The following is a 12,553-nucleotide window of genomic DNA, read 5'->3' as shown; positions in this document are numbered from 1 at the left end:
GGTCCACAAGGCTATGCCAAAGAGGTTGTACACTCGTCGCATCACTTTGTTTCTCCATTCCTCTGTTCTTCCAATTCATGTGAGCCAAACACCCAGGTTGACTCAAACCCTATGTTTCCAAATGCTCTGTTTTGCACGTGCATTCCTATCCTATTCCTGTGTTTTTCCTGTCCCTGTGTTTATAGAATCCTCCAATTCTAAGGAGCCCTTACAGATTTACTTCATTTTCAGATAGGCATCAAAGAAAACTCGGTGTGTTATGTCCTGCTCCTGCCGTGCCGTCATCCACCCCACCTGAGGTGCACCATCGACAGAAGCATTCACTGCAGCAGAGATCCCCCCTGCAGACTTCCTTTCGCCGCCTCAGATCATCTTCCCCGTTGCCGGCAGCCACGCCAACTGCATTACCATCATCGACTGAGCAGATGAACCTGAGGACTACACAGTTCCGGAAGAGAGGTCGCAGTCTTTCGTGTTTGCTTACGTTATACATCGGTTATTATTACCTGCTACTATATCGTTCAATCTTGAGTTTTGAATTGCCCATGGGTCTCATATCGAGCCAGGAACAAATAGTATCTGTCTACTATCTGGTTCATCTGGGGTCTTCTATGTGGTTCATGTTGGGTGGGCAACAAACAATAGATGATCCATTGTCTATCTTTTTAAACTGAAGCTATAATCTACCTGCTATCATTAGTTTTGGATCCATCCACTCGTTTGCTACCATCAGTCTTGATTTTTGCATGCACCCCTTAGGCCTTACAAAATCTAACTATTTTTTTATTATGCATGTTAGATATTGTACACAATCGTACTGAACATGTAGAGAAAAAGAGAAGACCGTTGCGTGCGAATATAATGTCATGCAGACGCCGCTCCATGGTGGGCGAAGTGCCCGCCCCTCCTGCATTTCCAAATTGTATTCCAGAGGAAGATAACTATTCAGATGGAGATTCAGAAGCAGCCGACCACGCCTGTTTACCACCTGAGGTGTTTGCTCTAACCTGACATGCTGATGTTGGTCATATCATGCATATGGCGCCTTGCATTGCTTACATTATACATCTTATATGTCATCAGCTTAGTTTAGATTTGCTTTGTGTGAATGCCACCTGTTTGGTTTCTATACCATACTCCCACCATTCCTAAATATTTGTCTTTTTAGAGATTTCAACAAGTGACTACATACGGAACAAAATGAGTGAATCTACACTCTAAAATATGTCTATATACATCCGTATGTGGTTGTCCATTTGAAATCTCTAAAAAGACAAATATTTAGGAACGGAGGGAGTATATGGGAATTATGCAATGCCATCTTCTTTAGCCAGGCATCATATACGTGAATCATGCAATGCCATCCTGTTTAGCCAGTCATCGTATATGTGAATTGTATCGTGCCATATTTTTTTCCATAATATATTCCATTTGTCAACAATGTTTATACATTCATCTACTCTTCCTGTGCATCAGCCATTTGAGTCGGTCATGGGAAAATCTGGAGTGAAAACAAGGTCTTCTGAGCAGTCAGTGCTACTTGTCGATGCAGATTTCTTGCTGGTTACAGATAGCTCCTCAGAGGAGGATTCAGAGAGAGATGACCAGTCGTATTCCCCCCGAGGTGCATGCTCTAACTTGGCTGGGTTATATTGCTCATATCATGCATATGGTGTCTTGCATTGCCATGCCATCTGCTTAGATTAGACATGCTTTGTGTGAATGCCTCCTGTTTGCTTTCTATATCAGATATGTGAATTATGCAATGCCATGTTTTCAGCTAGTTATCATATATGTGAATTATGCACCGCCATGGAGCCAGGCATCATATATGTGAATTATCTCATGCCATCTTTTTTTTCATTACGTATTCCATTTGTCGACAATCTGTGTATATTGAACTACTCTTCATGTGTATCAGCCATTTGAGCCGGTTATGGAAAAATCTCGAGTGAAAACAAGGTCTTTAGAGCAGGCAATGGTACCTGTTGAAGCATATATCTCGATGGTTACAGGGAGCTCCTCAGAGGAGGATTCAGAGACAGATGACCAGTCCTATATCCCACCTGAGGTGTATGCTCTAAGTTGCAATGTTTATATTTCTCATATGATGCATATGGTGTCTTGCATTGCTTAGTTTAGACATCATATGCACAATATTGAATTCTATCTGCTTAGTTTAGAGATCATACATGCGAGTGCCAGCTGCTTAGTATATGAATCAATTATGTCAATTATATTATGCCATCCTGTATACTTAGACAACATGTATGTGAATTATTTCATCCCAACCTATTTTAGAAAGACATCATATAGTTTTATCATGTCATCCTGTTTAGGTACTCATCATATGTTGAATTATGCCATTATATCCTGTTAAGTTATCCATCATATATCTGAAACTGTGTCATGCTATCCTGTTTAGTTAGGCATCATATATGTGAAATTGTGTCATGCTGTCCTGTTTGGTTAGACAACATATATGTGAATTACCACATCTGTCTATTATACAATGTCTGTACGTTCAACTTCTTTTCTTGTTTATCAGCCATTTGAATTGGAGGGGTGATGGCAGTATCTAAGGGAGCAAAAACCTGTTCTTCACAAAAGACAGTGCTACCCGTCGATGCAGATAGAACCATGGTTGTACTGGCCCACAAACTAGCCCCACCACACATAATCAAGACTCTTCCAGATTGCACACTTACACCGTTGGGCAGAGAACCAGCTACAACCCATCTAACCGCAACCCCAGCGGATAGTAACCCACTTATAGTTGACAAAGCACCATGTCGACCATAGAGTACCCCCACACGAGCAGTTTGTAAAGCTACTGCATTGCCCAAAGCACGAAGACCACCACAGCTAACCCAAACTCCACGTTTAAAGCAGAAGAGCAACTGTTCTCAGGTCAGATTCCGTAGCTATGGTCCATACTCCTTTGCTGTTGCATCACTGTATTTACTCATACCAACTACTTTCGAATTTGAAGGATCCAATTGAAACTCCAATGGCGCAACAGGTATGTTTTAAACCTATTTCTTTAACTGGATTGCTGTTCTAACTTCTTGCTCTATGTTGATTTCAGTTTAAGTTGTATAAACAGTTATGTTCTCATGTGATGCACATTACAAGTGCTGCCAATGCTGTGTAGTTTCTCACACTTATATTCTGTCTATGCTGTTGTGTCTTAAAAATATATGAGTTGTACTGTGTCTCTATCTTGATTAGGGAACATAAACTAGAATGATATGGACAATACAGTGACCATAGTACATAGATATATGTTTGTTTCATGCTGTTATCCTGTCCACCTTACTACTGAACCGGTTTACCAAAATGAGTTTCGTATACTACAAGCTAAACCTGTGATGCGTCTGCTTGTTTCTCTTGCAGTATGCAAACAGAATATTGGAGAAGAGCACCCCACTATGCAATGGTAGAGAAAGTAATGCAGATAAGGTTCAAGATAGTGAGACAACCCTGTTGGTCTCCAAGAAAGGTGATAAAAACGATCTTGTAGACAGTGAGAATACCCCACAGTCCTGCGTTGATGTAGTGTTCGAGTTACTGGCCAGTACCGCTGGCACAAGCTCTTCGAACTCGCTGCCTGAATCACTTCGGCTTCTTCAGTCTCAGCTACAAGCTGAAATGCATCAGTCAGCTGTGCTGCGGCAAGAAGCCGAAGGACTGAGGAAGTCCCTGCAGAATTCAGATGCGTACTTTCTTATGCAACAGCAAGCGCTGGAGGATTTAAGCGCCAAACAAGAGAAAGTTAATAAGCTTGCTAAGCATCTTGCCAGCATTATGGGTACCCAGGATATTGTTTCTTGAACTCTTCTGAAGTGGTTTCAGTTCTGGACTTGTTTTGCTGCGGCGTTTATATGCTGCTTTGTTCCCTATATTTGCACTGGTGGCGAACTTTGATGCCCAGTGGATGTAATATGTGTAATAGCCGTGATAGCCTAGCATAAGTTGCTTGCTTATTTATTTCCTTGTTGTCTTGTTTATTTGTTTGCTTGTAGTCAGTGCAGTTCTTTTTCCGCGGTTTGCTAGTGGCTGCAATAACCTATTTTTTAAAACTAGGCCACAATAACCATGGGCTAATATTTACTGTAGTGACACCGGGCCTCCTACGGGCCGTAGAAACAGTGGGCCTTCTACAGGCCGTAGAAACAGTAGGCCTTCTACGGGCCATAGAAACAATGGGCCTTCTACGGGCCGTAGAAACAATGGGCCTTCTACGGGTCGTATCATCAATGGGCCTTATACAGGCCGTATGATCGATTGGCCAAACATGGGCCAATAACAGGCCGCATTATGGCCATAAACGGGCTAGAGTTGGAATCGTCCGTTCATGGGCCGACCATAACGGGCCATCGTTAATAGGCCGTATTTGATGACGCTATGAAAACGGCCTAACGTATTAACGGACCACAAACGGGCCGACTGTAACCACGGGCTGAATTTGGCCCACAAGCAGAAAATGACAGTAACGGGCCGTAAGTAAACGAATGCTGGAAATGAGCCCAAGAATAAATGGGCTCTGAGAAGGCCGAAAGATAACATGGGCTGGAAACGGCCCAACGGAATAACGGGCCATTAATGGGTATAAAGTGATACACTGTTCATTACGGGCCATTTTCACCATGGGCCGTTAATGGGTGTAAGTGATACACTGTTCATTACGGGCCAGTTTCACCACGGGCCGTTAATAGGCCAAGAGTTACATAGGGCCTCATATGGGCCGAAAGACGTCATGGGCCATACATGGGCCAGAAGTGTAAACGGGCTGGAATCATATTGGATGGCCCAGCTACTGGGCCTAATTCGGATAGGGCGTAACGGGCCTTGGGTTAGCAGGCTGTAAATGGGCTATATGCGAACAGGCCGTTAACAGGCTTTCCATGGGCCGGCCCGCCACCTTTTGACCAAGTCAAATGGGCCGGCCTTTTCACAGGAATGGGCCTCTGTTGGGCCATGCCACGTGTCGACGTATCATAGGCGCCTTTTGTCCAATGAGTGGATGACATCTGTCCCAACGATGAGCCGACACGTGTTTCCTCCAGCCAATGATGATTTTACACGTGGAAAATCCCCATTGGTCGGGGCTGTTAACGGGTTATCGGATCCAAAACCCGACCCGATAGCTTAACGGCGTTCCATTACGGTGGATGCCACGTGTCGGTCACCCTTGACGAAAGCACTTCTGTGACGCGCGATTTATCGTCATGGAAGTGCACACTTCCGTGATGATAATTTTGGTAATGTCATGGAACACTTCTACGACAACAAAGGTATGACTATTTTGATTCTGTCATAAAATCATCATGGATGTACATGCATGACAAAAAATGCGACCTACTGTGACAAACACGTATCATCACGGAAGTGTATTTTTTGTAGTGCTTGTGTTAACTCTATCCAGAACATAAGCCAAGCAAAAACTTTGTGTCTCATGATGCACTTGGATTTCCATATCCTTGTGATGTATGTGGGTGCACTTACATTTCTAAACAGAAACTTGTAGAATTTTCTTGGCTTGAACTCAAACGTCCCCCCAGCTAAGAACCCACTCGTCTGTTTCCAGGGGCTCAAGAGAAATTGAAGTAATGGTTTGCGTCAGGTCATCAAGCTCCTCTCTCGCCTCCATGTTTGCATGGTCACCTATCAGTGCACTAGTGCAGAACCGGTCTGTAGTCCCGGTTCGTAAGGCCCTTTAGTGCCGGTTCTGTAACGGCACTACTGGTTCAGCACGAACCGCCGCTAAAGGGCCACCACGTGGCACGAGCCAGCGCCGAGGGCAGGGAGACCTTTAGTACCGGTTGGTAACACCAACCGGTACTACAAGGTTTGGGGGGTTTTGGGTTCAGAATTTCTTTTTCCTTTTTTGTGTTTTCCATTTAATTCTTTTTCATTTGCTAGTATTTTACGATACTACATATTGTACACGTTATGCATATATATAAATGGAATTTCTCGTAGAACCGATCATATATATATCATCGAATGTCTCGCACCACCATTCACACATACACATGTATATATATACATACAATTTGGTATATACAATTTCTCCTACATGGAGGCATTACTGCGGTAGCGGGTAATCGAATTCTCCTGTGGGATCTATGACATGGTCGAGCAAAAATCCCGCTATTTCCTTTCCAATTGCTCGTACGCGCTCCATTGGTAGGAGCTCCTCCCGCACCAAACCGGACTGTTAAGAAGGAGATCAATATGCATGTATTAGTTGTGTGATTAGATATCGATAATGATGTAAAAATTGTGAATAGTGTTCTGGCAAACGTACCCATATCTGTCTAGCAGATTTGGTCCTTTCGGACGCCATCATGCGAATGTTCTCGCAAACGTAGTATGCACATAGATCAGGCCCCGACGCCTGCTTCGTGGACTTTACGAGAATAGAATTCAATCAGATAATAATTAATCAAGCATGATAATTAATGGTATTGAAACTAGAATTAAAGAGATGGTAGCTAGCTAGTAGTACATAATTACTTGCCTTGGGTCAAAACCAATACAGATTTTCTTTGAACGGGCCTGGAACATCTTTGGTGAACTTTTGCCAAGCCCTGCCCGCCGGCAAAGAAAATGAATAAAGGAGTTATTAATTAGTTGATATCAGGAAATGACGAACTAAAGAGGCCGACATATAGTTCAATAATGATTGAAATTACCTGTTGACTATCCCCTTCACGATTGAGTAGTCTTTAGGTTCTTTAAGCAGTGATTCCAGTACTTCAACTGTTCCTTCATCAACTTGAATGATTAACAAGATCCAGTGGTATCTGCATGCGCATACGTTTGCATGTATAAATTAAGCGGGCATGTGCATAACACTCATCAACTAACCTAAACCCTATACACTTATTAACATCTAGCTAGTAAGCAAAAACAGAATTTGTAGTACAAGATAGTGTGACTCACCAGAAGTTGTAAGGAACTAGTATATCTCGATTGGTATTGAGGCGCTTCAAGAACTCTAGCATGTTGTTCTCTACTTCTTGTCGATACCATGCATATGACCATGTATCTTCATTAATGGTATTTGGGTCAATGAACCCAATGCCAAAGCGTCCACCTTTTCTCATTTCGTACAGCTTCGTCCTGCAGAATACCACATAAAAGAATATAGTGACGATAATTACAGGTAATGATCAACGAGAGCACTACAGCTAGCTTGAGACTTAAATTTCAGAAAGAAATCACTTACAGACAATAGCAACTGATGATAGATTTGTCGAGTGCGTCTTGATTGAATAACTGAAACAGTTCTGTATACTCAATAGACAGAGCTGTCCCATAGAAGTAATTCTCTTCCTTGACTTTCACCATGAGGGACTCTCGATTGTGGGTCTTGCAAATTTCCATGTACCATTGATGCAATTCATACATTCTCGTTGAGAGCTTCTTGACCTCCTCAGGCTTGACCATAGGTTTGCCGTGGACATATTTTCGTTTTACGTCGTCCTCTCTAATCGTATCCATGGGCTCGATCTCTAGGAGTTGTCCAACAGCGATACCTAGCTCTTCAGCCTGCCTTCTATGCTTGTCGGTTATTACCAGCTGACCGGCGCCGGTACTCTCATGTGTTGGTACAACAAGCGGGGGGATCGATTGCGCCGCTTGTTCTCCCAGCTGGGGAACGGTTTTCCCGCATTTTTTGCCAGCTGCTTGGCTCGAGCTCAAGCTCGACTCCTTCTTTTGTTGTGCTCGATGTGCCTTCCTGATTTGGCGCTCATAGTCTGAGTCAACAGGCTTGGGAGCTGGTGCTTTAGCCATACGAATAAAGTGGTCAATCTTATCCTCAGGCACTTTCTCCCTTGGCGGCGGTGGCAGTTTTGGTCCAAAATGGGCGTCCACTTGGGCCTTCACTATGGCTTCGTTTTGCTCCTCGGTCATGTTGTAAGGCCTCTGCGGAAGAGGCGCGAGGCTTGGACCATATTGAAATCGCTTGCCTTCGCCTGTACCTCCCGTACTACCTCGACTTGTACCGCTATGCACCATAGCTGCGGCGGCTCTCTTCCGCGATTGCTGGGGCAGCGGAGACGGCTGGCGTGGCTGAGTTGGAGCAGGAGGAGTGGCCTGACGCGGTGTCGGACTTGGAGGAGGAGTGGCCTGATGCGTTGGTGGACTTGAAGCAGGAGGAGTGGCCTGACGCTGTGCCGGACTTGGAGGAGGAGGAGTGGCCTGATGCGTTGGTGGACTTGAAGGAGCTGGACTCTGCTGAGGCGGTGGCTGATGACTTGGAGGAGCGGGAGTCTGCTGACACGGTGGCAGACTTCGAGGAGGAGTCGGCTGATGCGGTGTCGGCGGCCTTCAAAAGATGATGCAATCCTTTCTCCATAGGATGATACGATGTATGGCATCTCCCAGTGTGTGCTCCTCGTCACCTCCAGGAATGTCAAGCTCTAGCCTCGAATATTGGTCCACCACCTCATCAACCATGACACGAGCATAGCCGGAAGGAATCGGGTTGCAATGGAAGGTTGCTTCGGGGGGATTTGTATAAGCAACGGCGTCCGCCACCTTCATGGATATGTTCTTCATTTTGAAGTGTAACTCACAGTTAGTGTTCTCTATGATGTCATCCACAGGGTATCTATCCAGCAGTGCGTCGCCCAGGGCGGAACCCACGCTGCTTCTCAGCATGGATGGGACGGTGCTATCCAATGCTGGATCATCCGCTAGCTGCTGCCGCTGCTGAGACCCCCTTTCCTGGCTAAGTGAGTCGATCTGCTGCTGCCGCTGGAATTTGAGTGCCAACTCCACGTGCGCTGATTCTAGGCCTTGAAGGCGTTCTGCTTCATGCTTCCTCTGCTCCTCCTCCAGCTTCCTCTTCTTCTCCTCCTCCATCTTCCTTCTCGCACGACTTCTGTAGTCGGCGTTCCAGTCCGAAAAGCCCTCATACCACGGAACAACGCCCTTGCCTCGTGTTCTTCCCGGGTGTTCAGGATTTCCCAGGGCGCACGTAAGCTCGTCGTTCTTTCTGTTGGGCGTGAACACCCCCGTTCGAGCATCTTCTATTGCTTCAAGTAACTTATCTTCGGCTCCTTTAAGACATGCCTTCTTCGAAACCTGGCCTGTCTTCGGGTCCAACGCCCCTCCATGCGCATAGAACCAAGTTCTGCACCTGGGGGGCCAGCTCAATGTAACTGGAGTGGCCTCTGCAGCCAGCATCTCTTGCTCAGACTTATCCCACTTAGGCATTGCCACCTAACGTTAGCCTATTCGTAAATCCTCAGTACTGTACGTACTCGAGAGAAGTTGCTCCCTTCCATATTTCTCTTATGGAGGAAGAGATATATTGATCAATGCATGTTTATCAAATGTCCCCTCTGATCTTTAATAAGCGAAGCAACGAGCCTAGTAGGGGAAATACCTTCCTCAGGAATGTCATCAAAGACCGCATAGCCACCTGGCCCCAGCCTATGGAACTGCTCCTTTTTTGCAGCATTGGCCATGTTTTTTCTCGGCCGTTCCTTAGATAATTCTGATTCCTTGAATTTCACGAAAGCGGGCCAGTGATCTCTTTGCTTCTCCAGTGTTCCCTTGAATTCTGGAGTCTTCCTTCTTCCTGCGACGTACTTGGTCCATATAGTTTTCTTGTGGTTGTTGAATGCAATTGCCATCTTCCTAAGAGCAGCGTCCTTGACTTTCTGCACATCTGCATCTGTGAAATGATCTGGTAGGGTGAAATGTTCCATGAGAGATTCCCAAAGCAGAGATTTTGCTCTGTCGTCGACAAAAGTAAGATCTGGACATTTCTTTGCTGGCTCTTTCCATTCCTGAAGGGAGATCGGGAGTTGGTCCTTCACAAGAACTCCGCACTGACGAACGAACTTGTTCGCAATGTTCTTAGGCGCGATTGGTTCGCCATCAGTTTTGATGGCGTCGATGTTGTACTTTACGCCCTCGTTCAACTTTTTGGCCGGGCCTCGCACTGTCCTGGTGCCTGTAGAAGATTTGCTCGATCCGGAGGGCTGAAAGAAGAAAGATCGATTCGTTAATATATCTTCAAATCATTTAAAACATGTGATGATCACCAGATGCCTGCTTATATAAATATACCTCGCCGGTCTCTGTTACAGGGGCGGACCCAACGACTTTTCCTGGCCCGGGTACAGGTATACGTATAGTATGTGCATGAACCCAATGAAAATTAAGGCCTGAACCCATCAACTTGGAATGCAACGCTAGTGAGAAGCCCAAAAGCCCACAGTGGATTCCCTTCGTGCCAGCCTAATAGGCCTGATCGTGGCTTATTGCCTATCCTCTTTTTTGTTTTTTTGAGGATTATGCCTATTCTCTTTCTGTAACGTGCGTATAGGGCAGCCGCCAGCCGCGTGACCTTTTGCGCTCCTATTCCCTTCCTCCCCTTTGCGATCTACTCTCGTTCGTCTCGATACCCCAACGACAGCGATGCGCCGACAAGGGAAGGTCGGCTGCGGCAAACCCCCCACATCTCCTCTCTGTTATGCATGCCCTAGCCAGTTGCCCATAGTTTTCTAATTACTTATTCGGTTAATCCTCGTAATTTGATTGATCTAGGCTATTGAATTGTATTTCTGAAAAAAACGATCATCAGATTCAGATAATGATGCTAGCAGTTCAAGGTCACCCATTAGACGTAAATGTCATCGTGAGTATTCTTCTGAAGCCTTCTATTCAAATAGAAATTAACATAGATGAGTTAAGATTGGGCTGGTTGGAAGATAATTTTCATGTACACAAGAAATCCTAGGAAGCAAAATGATATTAGGTTCAGATATTTAATGAATGGACCTTACATGCCACTATTTAGTTATGTTTATCCACACAGGGATATTGGAGATGGATGGAGATTTAATCCAGGCTGGTTTAAAGAAGGAAATTGTTAATTATTTTGCAATGGGGACTTCATCATGGCATTCTTTTGCTATTATTTGTGTTTTCTTACAAGTTAAAGATGTTCCCTAATGAGTTATTTATCTTCTATGTAGATAATTTTGAATTCTATAATGTTGATTGCTGAGGCTGACGGCGTATCTAACAAAGAACAAATGAAATTACTTTTGAGGTACCTTAGAAAGCGTTCATTTATAATTGAACGTTTAGTTGGAGTCGAAGATGTTATGGAAACATCAGCAATTTTTACTCTAAAAAAATATTCACTAATATTGCATCAGGCATATAGGTCAGAGGACAATACTATGATTAGGAAAGCAACATGGGTGGTGAGTTCAATGGCTTGAAAGCAAATATTTTGCAAGACAAGTGACCTTATTATGTCCATTAATTTGCTCAACAACTCTAGTTGGTTATCGTGGCAGTATTAAAGAACCATGGTGATATTGCAAAAATTTTCTACATGATCACCATTTCATTCAGTGTCATCCACCTGGTATGTCCCGCACTCTTTCAATTTTTAATGTAATACAATATGTGATAGGTGATGTCATATTTCTATTCCTTATGTTTTTTTCAGGTGCTAAACTCGTGTTGTAAGATGGTATAAATTAGACTTGATACTTAATTATTTCATACCAAATCCTCATAACAAATCAATAAGTGAACCCAATAGCAAAAATTTCTGGCTCCGCCCCTGCTCTGTTATTTCAAGATCAACATTTTCTTCGTCATCATAATCATAGTTCATGACTTCATCAATTCGGTCGTCGCGATCGAATATCATATCACCCTCCCTGGTATTGTTCAGATATTGGGAGCCATCATCTTCTTCATTCTGATCATCTGGCCCGTGAGGGGAGCGTATGATCTCAAACAGGGCCTCTTCTGCCTCTCTGCCGGTATTGTCCGCCATAGCTTTTATTTAACTAATGCAGAAGAAATATAAAACAATTTAGTATTCAAATTACAATGCATGCATGCAATCAATAAGGAAAAACTGAATCATAGTACATAATATGCATCATCGAATATAATCTCGAATACATCGTCTCAAATAATATATATAATCTCGAATACATCATCTTGAATAATATATAATCTCAAATACATCGTCTCGAATATTATATATCGAATACATCACTAGCTAGCTAGCTAATAAAGATCGAATACTACAGAATAATCTAGGCCACTCGCGGTTCCTGATGCGCGGGCTGTGGACACCCAAAGAGAAGGAACCATCACAGGATCATAGCTCCGGTCATCTCCCCAAAGTACCTGCCAGGTATTGGAGAACCTGACGTCCATAGCAGCCATGTAGAGATGGACGTGCTCGTCCTCCTCCCTGCCACGGCGACGTACCACCTCCGGCGAGGCCGGCTCCCTCCGCACCGAAAGTGGCCCACGCGAACGCCACCAAAGAAGCTCAGGGTCGACGACGGGACCCGGGGCCGGGTTCCTTACCAAGCGGCGAGCCCCTGAAGGTAGCACCTTCCAGTGCCAGCCCGGCGGAGCCCAGTCCCGGACATGGGTCCTCTAAAGCAGACGTCGTCGCCAACGGGTCGACGGCGAGGATGCGGGCCGGGCATCGTCGAGAACAAATACTATATGCCGCAAAAGTAACATTTTTAAATGATTGTAT

The sequence above is a fragment of the Aegilops tauschii genome, chromosome 4 (genome assembly GCF_002575655.3).
Source record: "Aegilops tauschii subsp. strangulata cultivar AL8/78 chromosome 4, Aet v6.0, whole genome shotgun sequence".
In the NCBI taxonomy this organism is placed as follows: domain Eukaryota; kingdom Viridiplantae; phylum Streptophyta; class Magnoliopsida; order Poales; family Poaceae; genus Aegilops; species Aegilops tauschii.
This window is presented reverse-complemented; position numbering follows the sequence as displayed.